Source organism: Bubalus kerabau, chromosome 8 (assembly GCF_029407905.1).
Source record: "Bubalus kerabau isolate K-KA32 ecotype Philippines breed swamp buffalo chromosome 8, PCC_UOA_SB_1v2, whole genome shotgun sequence".
Lineage (NCBI taxonomy): Eukaryota > Metazoa > Chordata > Mammalia > Artiodactyla > Bovidae > Bubalus > Bubalus kerabau.
The window spans coordinates 56,480,245-56,500,727 of record NC_073631.1 but is presented as its reverse complement, the minus strand read 5'-3'; the positions used below and the strand labels follow the sequence as shown (position 1 = coordinate 56,500,727).

The following is a 20,483-nucleotide window of genomic DNA, read 5'->3' as shown; positions in this document are numbered from 1 at the left end:
GACTTGGATTTTAATAAAGGTACTAACTAACCTTCTTGATATTCTCTATTTTAATAGCTGTCAAGCTTTTAAAAATCTAGTAAGATGAGTAAATAGAAGAGAAAAACTAAAAAAGCAGCTGGAGAAAACATAAATCAGACAGTAGGAAAAATTAGACTGAGAACATCAAAATGTAGGTTAATGCTTCTAATTTCCATAATTTTTAGATCTATTTTTAAGTTTTTAAGATGATGAAAATATGTGAATATAAGTATATAAGAAAAGTAGATTCCATGTGAACATGAAGGTAAAAAGTAGATTTAGTTGTAGCTGCCTTTGGACTTTCCATCTTAATTCTCTAAACTGCAGTAACATGTTATACTGAAGCTAGTACTAGAATGACTCTAAGGCAAAACCACAAAATTTGAACTTTAGTACAATTTGGAAAAGAATTGAGTATTTTCACTTGATAAATTAATGACCATAAATTAAGCTTATCATATACTTAAAATACAATAGACATTGCTAATTTAATTCTCATATAATTCCTGAAGTGCCTGCTGCATTCATTTATGTGATTTAGTCCAAATTTATGTGTATTTATCTGAGTATACATGTTATCAAAATCTAGCTTAAAAGTGAACATATTTGTTCTGTGTACCACTGAAACACCTATGACCAAATTTACATTTATGCCTAGGAGAGGCTTATAAATCTTGTATGGATCTATGAGTCTAGTTACTTTTGAGATCCATTTTCTTATTTACAGAAATGAAAAATGGTAAAAGGTAGGGATTTAAAAATATACTGGTTTTAAATTTTTTATAATATTTTAAAAATTTTGGGCAAAGAAAACCTCCAAATTTGAAGATGTAATGTAGTCTAGTTATTAATTTGGCATTTTTCTCTTTCAGCATTTTGTTTGGAAAGGAAAGTAGGCTTACTAAGGAATGTGATTTTTCTTAAATTGCCTATTATACATTTCAAATTTAGTAGTTAAGATTGTCTACTGCTTAGCATTAGTAGTCTATTTAGGGGGCTTTTCTGGTGGCACAGAGATAAAGAAGCTGCCTGCAATGTGGGAGCCCCGGGTTTATTCCCTGGGTAGGAAGATCCCCAGTATCTTTGCCTGAAGAATTCCATGGACAAAGGAGTCCAAGGGTTGCAAAGAGTCAGACACAACTGAGCAACTTTCACTTTTTCATTCTAGTTATGGTGTGGGAAATTTTGATTCTTAATTGTTTTTTTCTTTTGCAGTAAAAAACTTAGAATCCTTTCCCTAACACTTACAACTTTAAATCTTTGATGCCATTATGCGTGATTAAAAAAAAATTAATAAAGTTAGTGGACAAATACACTAATACAGATTTTCAAAGAGAAAGTGATATGTTTTAACCAGTTTACATGCATTCAGTAATAGGTAGATTGCTTCCTTAAACTTCCTGTGTATTTTGTTTTCCATTGAAATCTGTTTTGGTCTGTACCTGATTAAATGTTTATGTACAGAGAGTGTTATGCTGGAATCTGTTTATTTCAGCCCAGAAGAGTTGATAGCTACATTATTAGGAATTTTATAAGCCAGTTGTTAAACATATCCATTATTAAAATTTAAATTCTACAAATTCATAAATTAAAAACAAAAGTAGTAAGCACTCAAAAGTGATCACATTCTAATTATTTTGCTATTTTACTACTACTATGTTCTTGAGGCTGTTTATATCTCTTGTATCTGTATGGTGAAAATAATTCCAGTGCTGTGCTGTTGCACCTATCTTTCCACTCTCTGTTTAGTGACTTTAGTTGTAACTTGCAATTGCCGTGGTTGCAAATCACCCTGGAAATATAGTAAATGCTACACATCAGGGCTTGGTTTATTGTTTTGTGGATTGTACGGGTTTATGAAAGTAATGGAAAAATGTTAATAATGCAGATTAAATTTAAAAAGTGTTGTATCTGTAGCTGTTACATGGTGAATATTTTTCTAGTATTTGAAAATTATCATCCAGTTCAGCAAAGTAGTCATTTATATCGCTGATGAATGAGTGAAGTTCTGATTTAATGACTACATCACCATGAATATTTGTTCACTGTTTCAATTTTTTCTTATTCATAAATGTAAATGGAATTTCAACTAACATTCAAGTTGGAACTATATCAATTTGACAGCTGTGACCATGAGCTGCTATGGATTATAGCTGTTCAGCAAAAGTTTAAAAAAGAGTTGTGTGAAAATCAATTGGCTATATGGAATTTACCAAAAACTATGACCTATTTTATGGTTATTTGTAAATTGTGTGTGTGTTCAGTCATGTCCAACTCTTTGTGACTCCATGGACTGTATGTAACCTGCCAGGCTCCTCTGTTCATGGAATTTTCCAGGCAAGAATGCTGGAGCAGGTTGCCATTTCCTACTCCAGGGGATCTTCCCTACCCAGGGATCAAATCTGTCTCTTGCATATCCTGCAGTGGCAGGCAGATTCTTTACCACTGTGCCACCTGGGTAGCTCATATTTGTAAATTACTTATCAGTAAAATGTAGAATGAATTGTAATATACACATGAACACACACACACAGACAGACACAATTACTGCCCTGAGAGCCATAAGAGAGATGTGGAGAAATCCTAATTTAGCAAGCACTTATTCTACATTTTAGGATATATTATCAATGATATTGGCCTATAATTTCTTTTTTGTGGTATCTTTGGTTTTGCTATCAGGGTGATGGTGACCTCATAGAATGAACTTGGGAGTGTTCCTTCCTCTGCAATATTTGGGAAGATTTTTAGAAGGATAGGTGTTAACTCTTCTTTAAATATTTGGCAGAATTTGCCTATGAAGACATCTGGTCCTGAACTTTTGTTGTTGTAAGTTACTTAATCACCGTTTCGATTACAAAGCTATGGTAATCAAAATAGTATGGTACTGGCACAGAAACAGAAATATAGATCAATGAAACAGGACAGAGAGTCTGGAAATAAGCCCAAACACTTATAGTCAATCTATGATAGAGGAGGCAAGAATATACAATGGGGAAAAGATAGACACTTCAATGAGTGGTGCTGGGAACACTGAATAGCTACAGATAAAAGAATTAAATGACAACATTCTTTAACACCATACACAAAAATAAACTCACAATGCACCACAGACCTAAGTGAAAGGCCAACATTATAAATCTCTTAGAGGAAAACATAGGCAGAACACTCGGACATAAATCACAGCACTATCTTTTGGACTCATCTCCTAGGATAATAAAACAAAACAAAAATAAATAAATTGGACATAAACTCAAAACATTCTGCACAACAAAGGAAACCACAAACAAGATGAAAAGACAATCTACAGAAAGAAAGAAAATATTTGCAAACAAAATGACTGACAAGGGATTAATCTCCAAAATATACAAACAGCTTATTCAGGTCTAAGTCAAAAGCAAACAAACAACATAATCAAAATGTAAGCAGAAGATCTAAATAGATATTTCACCAAAGAAGCCATACAGATGGCCAGACAGCACATGGAAAGGTGTTTAACATCACTAATTATCAGAGAAAATGCAACTCTAAAGCACAATGAGGTATCACCTGACACTGGTCATAAATGGCCATCGTCATAAAGTCTACAAACAATAAATGCTAGAGAGAGTATGGAGAAAAGGGAACCCTCCTACACTGTTGGTGTACATCTGCTATGGGGAACAGTATAGAGGTTCCTTAAAAAACTAAAAATTGAACTACCATATGATCCAGCAAACCCACTCCTACACATGTATTTGGAGAAAACTATAATTAGAAAAGATACATGCACCTTAATGTTCATGGAGCAGTTTTTAAAATAGCCAAGACATGGGAGCAACCTAAATGTCTATCAATAGAGGAATGGATAAAGATGTGGTATACATACATACATATGTGTGTGTGTATATATATATATATATGTAAATATACACACACACATGTGTGTGCATATTTATATTTATACACATATATATTTACATATATATACATACACACACATAATAGAATATTATTCAGACACAAAACCAGAATGAAATAATGCCATCTGTAGCAACATGGATGGACTGAGAGATTATCATACTAAGTCAGAGAGAGAAAAATATATGGTATCACTCATATGTACAATTTAATCTTTTTAAAAATGATACAAATAATCTTATTTGCAAAACAGAAATAGACTTATAGACATTTACAAAACAAAAGCAAACATGGTTACCAAAGGGGAAAAAGGTATAAATCAGGAGCTTGGGATTAACATACACACATTACTATATATAAGATAGATAACTAACACGGATCTACTGTGGGACTCTACTCAATATTCTATGATAACCTACATGAAAAAAGAATATGAAAAATATGAATATATGTATATGTATAACTGAAAAGATTCATCCAAATATTTTTTTAAGATTTTATTTATTTTTACATTTACAAGGCTTTATTTTATTTAAAAAGGAGTTTGGCCCAGCTTTATCTTCTTGCAAATGGATATCTAATTATACAAGTAACATTTTAAAGTTAATCATTATTCTCCTCACATTGAGATTATATGTTTATTATGTATTAAAATTCTTACTCACTTGAATCTCTCTTGGCTGTCTATTCACTTCAATTAATATTTGTTGATTTATATTCATACTATCTTTATAGGTTATTTTAATAACTTTATAAAGTATCTCTTATTTTTAAATTTTTTTGGTTATTTGCATGAACTTACTATTTTACAGGAATTTTTATCTTATTAAAAACAAAACACTGTTGGGTGTTTACTTAAACATTTGTTACTTAATTGCATTTAGCTTATTAATTTGAGGGATAATGTATATTTGTTATAATAAACTTTCAATTCATGTGCACTAGTCACCTATTGCTGTGTAACAAATCATTATAAAATGTACCAGCTTAAAATAACAACTATTAGATATTATTTCTAAATTACTGTGGGTTAGGAATTTGGGAGTGACTCGAATAGAAGGTTTTGGCTTGGGTTCTCTCATGAAACTGCAGAAGATAATGGCTGGATTAAAGTCACTTACAATTTTCTTCACTCACAAGCCTAATGCTTGGGCTGGGAAGGACAGTTAATGCCACATTTTAACATGGGATGTTTGTTCTTGCAGCCATCATTAGAAATCACCAACTCCCACAACATGGTATGTCTTTTCATTTATTCTGTCCTTGTTTTATGAGCTTTAGTAGAATTTTACAATTTCAGTTTTGTGGATCCTGCATTCTCATATTAAATTTATGCTCAAATATTTTTACAATTATTTCTACTGAAAATTGAATGTTTTCCTTTTTTATTTCTAGCTTCTTTTTGCTAATATAAAAAAAGCTTCTAGTATTTAAATGTATTTAAAGATTTGTCTTAATCCAGCCACTTAGCACATTTCCTCAAAGTTTAAGCAGTTTTTAATAGAATCTTTTGGATATTCTTAGATATTTAGTAATATTATTAGCAGAAAGAGATAATTTTCCAAAATGATAGCAATTATTTTTTCTCCTATATTATAGACAGGAGACTCTCTGAAGAAATTCTGAGTAATAGTGGATGGCAAGCATTCTGCTCTTGTTCTTTATTTTACAATAAACAGTTTTATCAGGTAAGCTGATGTTTGCTACTGCTCCTGCTAAGTAACCTTTCATATTTAATTTTTTTTCTATTTCTAATGTATCTGAATTGCCTCAAAACACTGACATTGTCTGTATTTGACAAGTTAGAAACTGTGAAACACCTGGTCTTGCAGTTTTTTATTCATCAAAATTTTAATCGCCATTTTGATCTCTTCTGTGATACTTTTTCTTATTTTCTGCTCTGCCTATATTCACAGTCACTTATATTTTGCTAAAGAGTTGTCAACTTCTTCAAGATTTTCCACTTTTTTTGTAGAGCTATATTTCTCATTTGTTTATTCATCGGGTTATTTATTTTCTGGATCTTAGGCTGAGAGGTTAGGTTAGTCACACTTACTTTGTTTCTTAAACTCTAGCTCTTAGCTCTCTACATTCTAATATTAGCACTCAGTTCATGGTGATTTTGTTATCTATGCAGACAGTCCTCTCAAGACCCTGTCTTCATGTCTTTTCCTACAAGGCACTAATTCTACTCACAAGGGCTCCACCCTCATAAGTTAAATTAACCTAAGGCCCCGCCTCCTAATACCATCACACTGGGGATTTGGGCTTCAACATATGATTTTTAAAGGGAACCATATGTTCAATTCAGAGCACCTAGAGAAGAAAGTAAGAGTGACAATAAGAACAATCTATTAAGAGACAGTTCTCATGGTCCAGCAAGAGGGCCCTGGCTCTCCAGGACAACACTAACAATATGCTCAAGCCCATCGGATTAGCAGCTCCCTCCTTCCTCTCAGAAGATTCAGTAAGAGGGCTTCTCTAGTTGTTTGCTGCTAAGTTACTTCAGTCATGTCCAACTCTGTGCGACCCCATAGACGGCAGCCCACCAGGCTTCCCCGTCCCTGGGATTCTCCAGGCAAGAACACTGGAGTGGGTTCTAGTTGTTTAGTGGTAAAGAATCCACCTTGCAATGCAGGGGACATCGGTTTGATCCCTGGTTTTGGAAGATGCCACATGCTGTGGGGCAGTCAAGCTTATGCACCACAGCTGCTGAAGCCCATGTGCCTAGAGCTGATGCTTCACAAGAGAAGCCAAAATGACAAGAGGTTGACACACCACAGCTAGACAGTAGCCTCCCTTGCCACAACTACAGAAAGTTCACACACAGCAGCAAAGACCCAACGCAGGCAAAAATAGTACTCAATAAAACCTTAAAAAAAGAAGAACTGGTAAGAGAATTAGCAGATAGAGAAAATATGGGGCAGGAGGTTCAGAAGAACCACTCCTTAACATTTTATTTTCTATAATTCATTGCTGTTATGTAATTCTCAGTTTCTTACCAAATTACAAATATTTTTTGAATAAATGCTTCATTTTTTGGACATTACTATTATTTACCACATTGGTGTGTATCTTACTTATTGGCTGAATTTATCACTACTAACATATCTTATAAGTTTCTACTTGTTTCTCTAATCTTTCAAGCTATTTTTGAAAAATTTTTTGTGTCATCCAAGCTAGTCAGTGAAATAAAGAGATACATGTTGTTTGGTCCATAGTGAAAGTATTGGTCTCAGTCATGTCCAGCTACTTGCGACCCCATGGACTTAGCCCACCTCTGTCCATGGAATTCTCCAGGCAAGAATACTGGAGTGGGTAGGCATTTCCTTCTCCAGGGGATCTTCCTGACCCAGGGATTGAATCTGAGTCTTCTGTATTGTAGGCAGATTTTTTACTGTCTGAGCTACCAGGGAAGCCTTGGTCCACAGTAAGGGCTGAATAAGTGATAGCTCTCATTATTAGAATTTCTGTGCTATACACAGATTTAATGAATACACATGCAAGAAGATCTGTGACTGATCTCGTCACACTCTCTTCAAATTTAGAAAACAATCAGTACTTTCTGGATTTTTGATATCTAAAAAGCTGTGTCTAATTGGAATATTCAAACAGCCAGTCCACATGTTCTGACTTTTTAAAAGCAGAAGTACAATATATTGGGAGATTTGTTTTATAAGTCAAGATACACTGTGCTTATTTCATTTCTCTATTTTTAACTGTGTATGAAACATATTTTAAAACATGTACTAACATTTTATGGAAAACAAGTTAAGGCTACTAGTTTGTGTAATGCATATAATAATCTAAGAATAATTCTATATTCTCTTGTTAGCAAGAGAGTTTTTCCTTCTATCCCATGTGCACTATTAAAGTTAATCTATGATACTAGAATCAGGAAGGAGGAGGATATTACTGAGGTAAAATTCTCCTTAGAATAAAGAGAAAAGAAAATCCTGTCTTGTAAAGTAGAGGTGAGGGACAATGGTACTTTAAACTTTGAGTGCAGGAGGAAAGGGAAGCAAGTGGTAAGATGCTTGATACCTTTTCAGACATGAAATCTGAGAAGTGAAGATTGCAGAGGTAAATTGAGAGCAAAGGGTCTTTTCCTTTACTTTCTGTTGGGAGTTGGAGAGGGTCTACCTTGTGGGTGGATGGGCCAGATGGTAGGTTTTCAAATGGAAGAGGGAGTAGCATGACTGGGCAGTGAGAGAACAAGAATGTGAATAAATACTCCCTAGCTGCTGCTTTTGACCTCCTGTGGTACAGGAAGGGCCTAAACAGCCCTGCATGTTCTAAGAGTAAGCTGAATCTAGCTGGCCAGGGAGACTGCCAGAAGAAGTAGCATCAAAGAGCTGTAAAAGTGACCCTCTAGCCAAGCACCATGGGACAGTCTGTCTGGTCAAAGAATCGGCACCCTTAGGGGGATTTATGGTCAGTTGACGGTTGACATAGCTTGAATCAGCAATGAGAATGGCCAGTTCCTGGTGAAGCTGAGAGAGAACAGATGACTACGCCATGAGCTTTACACTCCCTTGTTGCCTAAAGGACTGAATTTTACCTCAAACCTCAACATCACGTCTCCACTGTATCGTAGAATAGAAAGCCCCAGAGTCAGATGTTATGGTCTGGAGGGGCCTGTTTTCTATTTTATGAGAGAACTAGATAAAGGCTACAGGTTTAGCCTTTATCATGATAAATCGTAGCTGATAGAATTTAGTAAATCCTCTTAAGATAATAGCATGGCTGGCTGGTATGTTCCTTGCTGAAAAATCTCATTTTGAATGTCAAAAGTGAAATACTATGTTCATACAAATCCTAATATTCCACTAAGGGAATGAATGCTTCAGACACAAAAGGGCAAGCATTTATGTGAAAAGAGAAGAGAGATTCATTAGCAAGCTTCAAAATATCATCTGTTATATTTTTGGAACTACTTAGAATACCACTAAAATACTATAGTTATACATACTATTCATTGTACATAAAAACAAAGATGGTTAGAGCTAAAAGAAATGTTATAAATTATTTAGTTCAACTTCAGACAAAGAAGCTCAGATCTGAAGAGGTTCAGGTAACAAGCCTTGGGCCACACATCAAGTACAGAATTAGCTAGACAAGAACCCCTTCTTGATTCTCATTCTCGTGCCTCCTCTATTCCCTCTCATCTCCACAAATTCAATGATTCCTTATCCTTAAGCATTTATCCTTCCATCTGTAAGTACTGCAAGACACAATGCTTCATTGATTCTTCTTTTTGCAGATTCAATTTCCTGCTTAAATTCTGGCTCTAAAGGGGCTTGCTCAAAGAACTACTGCTGGGCAAATTATATGATGATCCTAGTAATTTAGAAACATCATGACAATATTAGACTTCTTAATTCTATTTTTTTTAAATTGCAGTTATCTAGAGAATTCTCTATTCTGGTCAAGAAATTTTCATGTTAATGGTTTTGATTTTTAAAGAGACTGAAATGTTTCTTTTAAAAGGAAGACCTAGAAAATTCTTCAACTATTATTAATTCTCATAAAATAATTTAATTGAAACTTATTGAAGCTAATTAAAAGGATAATTTCTCATTTTTGCTTTGTGGTCCCATGGACTTAATTTAACCAAAGAAGTATTTTATCTTATTTTTTTTATTTTTTGGAGGTAACCATGTGCTCAGAATCAGCATCAGGGGAACAAAATGAGAAATGCCCTCATATTTCTATTCTTCTTATGACAAAAACACCTTGCACTAATTTACTTTTTCTGAATAATTGTATCCTTTCTCATGCATGCTTTAATGATCTCATTTTTGGATGCTACTGAATGCCCTTTTTCTTAATTTTTAAAAATATTAGTTTGCCCATGTAATAATGCTGCTGCTGCTAAGTCACTTCAGTCGTGTCCAACTCTGTGTGACCCCATGGACTGCAGCCTACCAGGCTTCTCCATCCATGGGATTTTCCGGGCAACAGTATTGGAGTGGGGTGCCATTGCCTTCTCCCTCAGGTTAATAGTCAAATGTAATTCAGGAAACATTTATTTTTATTTAACACATGATAGCTCTTTCTATGTGGCAGACACTACTGGAAATGTTTCAAAAAGATTATTTCAGGTACATACTATTATATTCCAGACCACCTGATTTTATAAATGAAGAAACTGAGACAAAAAGAATACACGCTAATAATAAAACTCAGGTATTTGCTCCATAGTCTTAAACACTGATTTTTGGGAGGCAAGCCTTAGATTGGCGCAAAGGACAGCAAAATGAATGAAGCTGTATCTGTGCCTTCCAGAAACTTGGCTAACAACACACACTTAGTAGAGAGAGATGTATAAAAACAGTACTGTTGACTATGACAGAGACGTAAAAAGTGTTATGGGAAAATAGAAAACGAATTTCAGAGGAAGTGACATTTAAGTTGTGTCGAGAATAAGGGGAATTTTATTGAAGCACAATGTTATTCAGCCAAAGGTTAGAAAGAAACCTTTGCTTCCCTGATAGCTCAGTTGATAAAGAATCCACCTGCAATGTGGGAGGCCCCAGTTCGATTCCTGGGTTGGGAAGATCCCCTGGAGAAGGGATAGGCTACCCAGTATTCTACTCCAGTATTCTTGGGCTTCCCTTGTGGCTCAGTTGGTAAAGAATCCACCTGCAATGAGGGAGACCTCGGTTTGATTCCTAGGTTGGGAAGATCCCCTGGAGAAGGGAAAGGTTACTCACTCCAGAATTCTTGCCTGGAGAATTCCATGGAGAGAGAAGGCTGACAGACTACAGTTCATGGTGTCGCAAAGAATTGGACACAACTGAAGCAACTTAGAGGAGAAGGCAATGGCACCCCACTCCAGTACTCTTGCCTGGAAAATCCCATGGATGGAGGGGCCTGGTGGGCTGCAGTCCATGGGGTCGCTAGGAGTCGGACACGACTGAGCGACTTCACTTTCATTTTTCACTTTCATGCATTGGAGAAGGAAATGGCAACCCACTCCAGTGTTCTTGCCTGGAGAATCCCAGGGACGGGGGAGCCTGGTGGGCTGCCGTCTATGGGGTCGCACAGAGTCGGACACGACTGAAGTGACTTAGCAGCAGCAGAAGCAACTTAGTATGCACTCACATGGAATGGCAGAAAGGTTATGAAAACAAGAGAACTGGTTCACTTTCAGAAATAGTGAGTTAAAGGAAAACATGTCCCAAATATGATTGCAAATACTGACGAAAAAGAGATTAGAGCTTGTGATGTAGATCTGGAAATCATCAGGATTTATGATAGTGGGCACTGTAAGAATAGATAAATAAGGGTGGGATGAATGCAAAGTCAAAAAACTATGGTAAAAGATGATAAAATCTAGCAGAAGAAAAGTTAGTAAAGAAGAACCATCATGGATAAAGAGCATCCAAATCAGTGGGAGGAAATTTTTGAAATGGAAGCCCTCAATCTTAAATGCAGCAGACAATGTTAGTAGGAGGAAAACCATGAAATTTAACAATTGGGAGGTCAATTAGTATAAAATTCCTTTTTGGCTTGAATTTGTTAGTCTTATGTAGTTTGCTGAATAACGGCCCCCAAAGATGTCCATGTTCTAATTTCTGGCACCTGTGAATATTACTGTACATGGCAAAGAAGGGATTTTGCAGATGTGATCAAGTTAAAGATCTTGAGACAGGGAGGAGTAACCTAGATTATCAGGTTGCACTCGTGGTAAAGAAACCACCTGCCAATGCAGGATACTTAAGAGATGTGGGCTCAGTCCCTAGGTTGGAAAGATCCCCTGGAGGAGGAAATGGAAATCCACTTCAGTATTCTTGCCTGGAGAATTCCATGAACAGGAGAGCCTGACGGGCTCATAGTGTCACACAGAGTCAGATGTGACTGAAGCGATTTAGCACACATACACACAACCTGGATTATCCAGGCTGGCCAATGATGTAATCACAAGTGTCCTTATGGGAGAGACAGACGGAGGTAAAACTACAGAAAGCAATGTGAGGATGGAAGCAAAATGCTGTGCTGCTGGCTTTGAAGATGGGAAAAGGAGCCAAAGAATGCAAATAATGCAGCTGTAGAAGATGGGAAAGGCTAGGAGATGGATTTTCCCTGAGAAGTTCCTGAGGGAGCACTGCTGGTCTGTCTGCCTGTCTGTACCTCTCTTTCTCATACACACATACATACTACTTCTCTGCAGTAGCCTAAAGCAGAGCAAAGTTCAGGGGAAGGGGCAAAGTTTAATGCTGGGCTGGACTGAACTGTTTAGTATCCAGAATATGAAACTATTGGTTAATACTCAGGAATGCCCAATATGCCCAAGAGGAGCAGAAGAGATGGCTGGCAGTGGAAAAGAACAGCAGAGGCTGCATGTTAGTACTCCAGAATCCAGTGCATCCCATACACAGCATACACTGCAAATGACGTCACTGAGGTCCACCAAGAGTGGCCAATCTACAGGTTGAAAGTTTAAAAGACAGACTGAAATAGGTGGATGGTGGGAGGTGACAAAGCACATGCGAATGAAATTTCTCAGAATCAGTAGTTTTACATGAATGTTATTAAAAACTATAGTAAAGGGCTTCCCTGGTGGTTCAGTGGTAAAGAATCTGCCCGCAGTGTAGGAGACATGGGTTTGATCCCTGGTCTGGAAAGATCCCACATGCCGCAAAGCAACTAAGCCAGTGGGCCACAACTCCTGAGCCTGTGCTCTAGAGCCCAGGAGCTGCAACTGCTGAGCCCTCGTCTGCCATAACTACTGGAGCCCGCGCACCCAAGAGCCCATGCTCTGCAACAAGAGAGTCACCATGATGAGAAGCCCACACACCACAACCAGAGAGGAGCCCTCACTCGCCGCAACTAGAAAAAAGCCTGCCCAGCAATAAAGATCCAGTACAAGTAATAGACTAATAAATAACATTTTAAAAATAATAACAGTAAGTAGATACGATTCTTAAAAATGAAGTGTGAAAATAATATTATGTAAAATGCAAAATTTAATATCCTTTCAGAGGTCACAAATGCAAATGTCTAATGGCTTCCAAGTTTACGAGAAAAAAAAAAGAGCTTAATGGAGCCCTTGGTAAACTGGAGAACACATGCCATCTAAACAGAACAACCAGCCCCTGCTACAAGAAAGATGTGACACTTCATTCTTGCCAGATTTTCTAGTTTTTAAAAAGGAAAAAAAAATTTAATATACCTTAATTTTTATATGAAATATTTTAGTTAACTAAAGGCATTGCATTCACTTTTTTTTTTTTTTTTTTTTTACTGCTGCTGTAAGTAACAATTATCATGAATTTAGTGACTTAACACAAATTTATTCTCTTACTGTTTTCTGGAGGAGGTCAGAAACCTAAAATGAACTGGCAGGCCAATTCTCCTTTTAGAGGCTCTAGGATTGGACCCATTTCCATGGCCTTTCTGAATTCCAGAGGACACCTACATTCTTTGAATCATGGCCTCCTGGTTGCATTTTCAAAGCCAGCAGCATAATATCTTCAAATCTCTGTCCCTCTGCTTCTGTCACTGCATTTTCTTCTAACTGGTTCTGACTCTTCCAGTGTGCCTCTTGAAAGAACACCTGTGATTACAAGTGGGCTCACTAGGATAATCTCCCCATCTGAAGATCCTTAATTTAAGCACATTTGTAAAATCTCTTTTGCCATAGAAGGAGACATTCACAGATGTCAGGAATAAGGTCATGGACCTATATGGGGACTATTATTCAGTCTATTACAGCGACCAATACCAAAATTACTGTATGTTAGTCAACATGCAAAGGGCTAATGGAACACTCCAAAGATAAATCCATCCTTCAAACTGTCAACTTATAATCTTTGGAAATTTTTCTTGGGTTCTTTACAATTTATTTCATTCCTCTTGCTTCCTGTGGTCTTACATAACAAAGGGCTTCAAATGGAGAGAGACTGTGCAGTGAAAAGATAAATTTAGATAGTGGACTTTGTTTTAATGTGACTCTGTGAACCACTGTGTGGGCAATACACTTGAAATTCTGTTTTTTTGTTCTGGTTAAGGATTTTTCAAATGCATTATAATCAAATATATTTGGGAACATTTGAATATAATTTTTAAGGTATCTGACTACCAAATTATTTGCAGTTCTTCCCTAACACATCTGTCAATCAAAATAATCGTGATTTTTCATCTGGAGAAACATTCTGATTTATTGAAGTTTACCACATTGGCAAATCTACTAAAATATTTACCAAAGCAATATAACAACATATGGGGTATTTCACCTCAATTGTCCTTTTCATGTTTTCTCAGGTCTTTTTGATACACAAGAAGATATGAGATTTCTGACAACAAAATCACCATGGAGGACAAAGCAGATGGTCCCCCAAAGAAAGCATGTGTTGCCTGTGTTTTAGAAGCCAGTTTTTTCTGAAACAGAAGCAAAACCTTTTGTTTTCTAGTTAATTAACTCATTATGTTGTAGGTACATAATTCTTTTGGAAGAAACCAACCTACTTGAACAGAGAGTACAAAATATTATGTATTATGTATCCAAACCATACAAAAATTGTAAAGATGTTGATTTTACATAAACAGGGATCTGTATTAACGTGAAAGAATTGAAACTTAGGAAACCAGCATTTCAGTAACGTTCTAATTTCTGCCCACATAAAATCCTCTTTTGTTTGTAAATAAAAAGGGGAAATTCTTCATTGTGGCATGATCATCTGTTACCTGAACAATCAGTGAGGTCCTGTAGTTAATTACAACCTTTTTAATGGGATTTAAAGTTAGAGCTGTACTTAATTTTTTGGTACACAGATATAAAACATTTATTCACCAAAACCAACTCATTCTCTTAGCCCTTGTATTTTGAAATAAGGGCTACTTCAGCACTTATTGATTTCCTACTAAGTTGGATTCCAGAAAGGCCTGTTTTCTAAATGGGTGTCCAACTTCTAGTGGGAAGTATCAGGGATGGGAGAAAAGATTCAAAAGCAAAAATCTGTTTAATTAGAAAATATTCAGGGGAAAAAAAAACCCTCCCATTTATTTAAATTGACTGCACTGTCATATACAAAATTGTGGGAGGGGAAAATTCCTTGAAACTAGTTTGATAGCTGAGATTATCCCAGCTTTCTCCTTTGTAGTCACTGTAGTTATCTTCATTGAGAAGGGTGATTAAAGCCATTTTGTTAATAAGAGCCTCACATACGTTAGCAGATCCATCCTGAAAGGCCAGATATTTCTGAGCTAGGTGACATGTTGAAAGAGGTGTGTGTGTGTGTGTGTGTGTATATAAATATATATATATATATATATTAGGAGCCTCCTGAGATGACAATTTCAGGAACTGCTCCTATGTAACAAGGAAATAAAGGGCCATGCACCTAGGAAGTAGAATATTACTTGAAGACAGGCTATTGTGCTCTTCGGAAGAGGTTACATTTTCATCTACTCTTAGAATGGGCAGTGATGTTAGGATGTTATAAAACCATGCTTTTGTTGTGGAATATTTTGGAAAGCCACATTTTTTTTTCTTTACAAATAAAAGATTTTTTGTGGATGCCAGCGATACTCCACAGAAGGGAAAATGCAATGTCAAAAAAAAAAAAAAAAAAAGACTTCCCTATTTGAATATTTCCGAAACTTTTGATTAGGATCGTAACGTCCATTAAGAAGAAAAACAAGGCAGCAAGCATGACAAGCCTGCACATATAGATCCAGATGCATGTTATTAGGTATTTGTTGGTTAAAACGTGTGGTACTTCATGGAAGATGCTTACTGTTGGGACACATCTGAGAAAGCATAAAACTGCAAGGGAACAGGACTTAATTGACCACTGGAAATAAAATATGAAAAGATTTTAACTTTTTGCTGATTACATTCGTTTCTAATCCAACCCTAAAAAGGAAGCACCCTCTGCTGGATTATTTAAGATATAACTGTGACCCAAAAAAGAAAAGTAAGAGAGAGTCTAGTTATAATCAGAGAGATAAATTATTACTGTGTGTTCACAAATATCATGTTATTTACTACCTGACCTGAGTCTAAGACAAACATTTAGGAGATTGAAAACACAGCACTTATTTTCTGCATTTTAGCCAGGAGCTAAATAGGATGAAGGCATGAGAGGTTTAGGGAAGTTGATCTTTTCAGGTTAACAAATGAAATACACAGTCTAATATATATTGCAACAATTAAAATACTTCAAAACTCAAAGTATATTCCATGGTTAAAGATGTAAAAATTTTTAAATCGGTCTTACAAATTCTTTCATATGTGGTGATAAAATGCTAGGTACTTTCCTGATGATAGCTTTCTAAAAATATCAAGTAAACACTCAAGTTATATTAGAAGATACTATTCAGTGACTAAGCAAATGATTCTTTAAAAAACTATTGCTCTAATAATTTTTCTATGTAGTCACTAAGATTTTTCATCTGATGTTTTTCCAGTTTACTTATTTGTTAATTAAGCTTTACTTTTGATATGTAGTATCTGGAAGTATAAGGCACCTCATTTCTTAATTGAATGAATAACTTAATTGAATGAGTAAGACACATAAACACAAACATACATGTCTAAACCATATATTCAAAAGTTAGTCTGAAAAAAAAAAAAAAAAAAAAGTTAGTCTGGAAATGAACAGGCTGTTCTGTATCCTTAAGCTTCAAATGTAGGCAGAATGTGATTTGTCTATTCTAGTCAGATATATATATATATATATATATATCCACAGACAATCTATTCTCCACTATTCAGTATCAATCTATTAAAGATTTTTGATACAAGAATATTCTGAGATTTTACCGTAGTTAGAATAGGAATTTGGGGGGAAAAAAAAAAAACTTTTGCAGCTTGAGGTCTTATATAGCATTTTTGGAGAATACTGATCAATGTTTTTGCAATAAAGTCTGTATAAAGACAACATATTCATGTGTCTTTATAATATAGATTACAACTCCTGATACATGTATGAAAATAAAGGAATAATAATATTTAATTAAGTTGCTCCTAGGCTGATACAAAGTGGGTAGCAAAATAAACTTTAGAATACATGTCTCCCTCATTATTTCTGGGATTTTCTTGTAGAAGACTGGAAGCTACTGGAAAACAATAGCAATATCTTATTAACAGTACTTTTTTTTTTAAATCCTAGATCCTAGTTAAGTAACTAGCATACTGAAAATACTAAATAAACATTTGATCATTTGAATCAAAATCTAGAATGCAAAGCTGATTTGCCTATCTGAAGCACAGGACAATTTCCTGCTTTCTCATAATAATTGTTATTAGCATGCTGAGATTTTTCTAGAGCCTTGCCCCATTTATTCTTCTCATTCAGATTTTCTCTCCCTCCCCCCCTCCCTGAGACTTCATGCTTCTCCAGTGCCTTCACCATTGGTTCTTCCGTTGGCGTGTGGCTATTCTTAAATCTCCTTTGTGAACTACTAGCACAGTGGCAGTCCAGAGGAGGCAATAAAACCCTGCCAATGAAATAATGAGTTTTATGATGCTGAATCAGGAATCATTAAGTTTATGTAATTAAGGAAGCACTAAGACGTACTTGGAAATAATAGTTTAACCTATCAGGAAGGTAAAGTTGGTAAGTGTACAGAATATCCTCCAACAGTAATCTAGTCATATTATTCCCCAAGTTAAAACTTCAATAGTTGGCCACTGCCTTTACAAGGTTAAATTCTCAAGCTTGCATGGTTCATAAGGTGCCCACGACATACTGGAGGGCTCATCACAGAATTAGTGCAGACATGGAGATTGAGTGAAATTGAAACTCTACCTCTGCTTCTTGTCAGCCCTATTACTCCATTGAGTTTCACTGCCTTCATCTGTAAAGTTGTATTAAAATGATAAACTCTTAATGACCCCATTGTGTGGAACAGAAATAACGCACATAGAATGCTTGGAAACTTAGAAAGCACTCAATTAACGCTAAGTATTATTATCATTACTTATCCAGTATCATTTCTTCCATTACCTGGTGATTACTCTAAGCTCTGTTAATATTATTTCATGGTTCTGAGTCAATAAGTGTATTTTATTTTTTCTTTGTTTATCCTACAACTCTATGTGAACCTGGTAAACTCCTAATCATCCTTCAAAACTCCATTGAAGAATATACTTTGCAATACCATTTTGAGGGGAATGGGAGGTAGAGTCTCTCCTAAGCAGTTGTTACTGCTTACTTTGTGCCAATATTATTCTTCACACATGATTTCGTTATAGATTTGTCATAGTTGTTTAGTCGCTAATTTGTATCCAACTCTTTTGTGACTCCCTGGACTGTAGCCCACCAGGCTCCTCTGTTCATGGGATTTGTTATTATATTATAATTATTCTACCTGATACTTAACATGCAGTAGATACTAATAATGTAGTATTGAATAAATAAAGAAATAGAACTCTATTTCATCAATATTGACTATGTGTTAATTTATAATACATGTTATTAATACTGAATACTGTAAACAATACAAAGTAAGAAAATCTCTCAATGGGAAACAAAAAAAAAAAAGGAAAGAGAAGAAAGAAATGAGAAATTCAAGAGTATATAATAATAAACTCCACTAGTGTGTAAAACATTAAGAACTATGTAAGACAGCTAGACAGTGATTCATTAATAAGATACTTTTGAGGTGAAACTGTAAAACCAGGTTAAGTTTAAGCTGCGAGATGGCTTCAGAATGACAGCATGGTTTTTAGTTTTGGTTGGGGTTTCCCAGGTGGCTCAGTGGTAAAAGTCTGCCTGCCAACACAGGGAATGTGGGTTTGATCCCTGGGTTGGGAAGATCCCCTGGAGGAGGAAATGGCAACCCACGCCAGTATTCTTGCCTGGAAAATCCCATGGACATGGTAACTTGGCAGGCTACAGTCCATGGGATTGCAAAGAATCAGACATGACTGAGCATGCACACACAACTAAAATGGAAAAATATTCAGTAGAGAAAACCTTAATAATAAAAGCTAACATGGCCTGTTTAGAACAAAAACAAAATCCTTTAATTTCTACAACCCTATGGGGTGGATTCTAATGTTGCGATTTTACATATACAGAAATGAATGTCCTGAAAGATTATGGGAGTTGTTAAAGTAAATCTTATATGTTCTGACTACAAAAAAAGAAATGATAATTATGAGACACGATGGAGGTGCTAGCTAACACTAAGGCAGTAATCATATCAACACACTTTACTCATTAAAGATACACAATTTTATCTCAATAAAGTTGGAAAAAGAAAAAACATGATCAAAGCTGCTTCCAAGGACACTCAACTAGTGAGAGATTCAAGATTTAAGCCAAGCAGGATGAGATGATTTGATAGCATCACTGACTCAATGGACATAAATTTGAGCAAACTCCAGGAGAAAGTGGGACAGAGGAGGCTGGTGTGCTGCAGTCCATGGGGTCTCAAAAAGCAAGACATGACTTGGTGACTGAACAACAATGGTCTACCTCCAGAGGTCAAACTCGGTACTCTACTGCCTCATGTGTAAGTCTATATTGGGTCTGAGAGTCACTATGGGGGATACGATGATGCTGGCAAGAGGACTTGTCCTTAATGTGTGATGAGTTTGGTTACTGATTCTTCATATATGGTTGACTCTGTTGTTGACATCAATATAATAGCTCATTCAGGCATCTTATGTGGCAGAGAAGGGGATAACCCTTCCCTGGCAGGATGGTGCTAGAAGACTTGATGATCTTCTCCACACAATCAGACAAAAAGGGGACCCACCACCCCCAAGGCAAGTTGGATGGCACATGGCTCAGTGTACACTAAGGAGAGTTTTCTCTTTCAAGGTAGCTTTCCATGTTCATTAACAAGCTGTCATCTTTATATAAATATGGACATGAGTTTGATGTGTTGGCACAGAGTGCCACCTGATCTGGGTCCTGAATCACCCTGAGACAGTTGAGAACCTTAGACCCAACTAGGCTTGTATTCTAAGGGTTGAAATATATAAGTGATATCAAAATGATATGTCATTTGTAAAAAAAAAACAAAATACGGAAAGGAAATGCAGGTCATACATAGAAGAACCTGGTATTAGTTTAGATTTTGAATTTTTAGATATAATACATAGTACTTTCCTACTTAACTAATAGAATTCATATGTAACTATCCAAGACACATTGCAGGGCCAGAAGTGACCTTTTATAGACATAGGGAAGCATTTTCAGGATTTAAAAAGTATCTTTTTAAAAAAATCTAAGAACTTAATATGTTACAGTGCAAAGGACATGAAAGGAGTTAACTAGGAAATTCGAGCTTCTGGAGTGTAGTCTTGATTGTGCCACTAATTAGCTAGGTAAATTTTGACAAGTTGCCAGCCCAGCACTGTGCGATGTTGCAGCTTAGAGGTACACAGGTTTCATCTTGTTCACCTTTCTTACCCAACCAACCAAGAAACTGAGACCCAGAAAGATTAAATAACTTGACAAATGGGTTATATTTTTGGCCCCTAAAATTCTCAATAGACTATTTTTTGAATAAGTGAGAAATAAATATTCCTTAAGACTCTTATTTCAAAATTCTACGATCCTTTGTGGCTTTAAGTTTTAAAAAAGAGAATTTTCCCATCT

General features: G+C 35.8%; 1 protein-coding gene and 1 long non-coding RNA gene across 22 annotated transcripts in view; one reads left to right on the top strand and one right to left on the bottom strand.

The window, feature by feature from the left end:
* Window positions 1-20,483, bottom strand: part of LOC129659174 (uncharacterized) — a 480,433-nt gene that overhangs the window by 285,177 nt on the left and 174,773 nt on the right. The window lies entirely within an intron of this gene.
* Window positions 3,882-14,929, top strand: LOC129659180 (uncharacterized). Its single transcript, XR_008717848.1, has 3 exons — window positions 3,882-5,156; window positions 5,518-5,606; window positions 14,188-14,929. It is a non-coding gene; the product is annotated as an uncharacterized LOC129659180 (long non-coding RNA).